Here is a 1,373-nt window from a genome sequence, read left to right on the forward strand (position 1 = left end):
ATGTTCTGATGGTGGTGAGAGCGGAGCACGACTGTCTCCGTGGCGTAATTGGCTAGCACGTTCGGCTGTTAACCAAAACATTGGAGGTGTGAGCCCTCCCGGGACTGGTGTGTTGCTTTTTTCTTTGCGCTGATAGCTTTGAAGATATGTTCTAATGGTGGTGAGAGTGGCGCACGACTGTGTTCGTGGCGCAATTGGCTAGCGCGATGGGCTGTTAACCGAAAGGTTGGAGGTTCGATCCCACCTGGTGGTGGAGGGGCGCTTTTTTTTCCTTTGGGCTGATAGCTCTGAAGAAATGTTCTGACGGTGGTGAGAGTGGAGCACGACTATTTCCGTGGCGCAATTGGCTAGCGCGATCGGCTGTTAACTGAAAGGTTGGAGGTTCGAGCCCTCCCGGGAGTGGTTTGTTGCTTTTTTTCTTTGGGCTGAAAGCTTCGAAGATATGTTCTGATGGTGGTGAGAGTGGAGCAGGACTGTCTCCGTGGCGCAATTGGCTAGCGCGATCAGCTGTTAACCAAAAGGTTGGAGGTTCGAACCCACCCGGTGGTGGTTCGGCGCTTTTTTTTCTTTGGGCTCATAGCTCTGAAGATATGTTCTGATGGTGGTGAGAGTGGAACAGGACTGTCTCCGGGGTGCAATTGGCTAGCACGATCGGCTGTTAACCGAAATGTTGGAGGTTCGAGCCCACCCGGTGGTGGTGCGGCGCTTCTTTTTCTTTGGGCTGATAGCTTTGAAGATATGTTCTCATGGTGGTGAGAGTGGAGCAGGACTGTCTCCGTGGCGCAATTGGCTAGCGCGATCGGTTGTTAACCGAAAGATTCGAGTTTCGAGCCCACCTGTGGACGGTGTGTCGCTTTTTTTTGCTTTGCGCTGATGGCGTTGAAGGTATGTTCTTATGGTGGTGAGAGTGAAGCACGACTGTCTCCGTGGCACAATTGGCTAGCGCGATCAGCTGTTAACCGAAAGGTTGGAATTTCGAGCCATCCCGGGAGTGGTGTGTTGCTTTTTTCTTTGCGCTGATAGCTTTGAAGATATGTTCTGATGGTGGTGAGAGTGGCGCACGACTGTCTCCGTGGCGCAATTGGCTAGCGCGTTCGGCCGTTAACCGAAAGGCTGGAGGTTCGAGCCCACCCGGTGGTGGTGTGGCGCTTTTTTTTCTTTGGGCTGATAGCTCTGAAGAAACTTTCTGACGGTGGTGAGAGTGGAGCACGACTGTCTCCGTGGCGCCATTGGCTAGCGCGACCGGCTGTTAACCGAGAGGTTGGAGGTTCGAGCCCACCCGGTGGTGGTGCGGCGTTTCTTTTTCTTTGGGCTGATAGCTCTGAAGAAATGTTCTGACAGTGGTGAGAGTGAAGCAAGACTGCCTCCGTGGC

The sequence above is a fragment of the Rhipicephalus microplus genome, unplaced genomic scaffold (genome assembly GCF_043290135.1).
Source record: "Rhipicephalus microplus isolate Deutch F79 unplaced genomic scaffold, USDA_Rmic scaffold_71, whole genome shotgun sequence".
Classification (NCBI taxonomy): domain Eukaryota; kingdom Metazoa; phylum Arthropoda; class Arachnida; order Ixodida; family Ixodidae; genus Rhipicephalus; species Rhipicephalus microplus.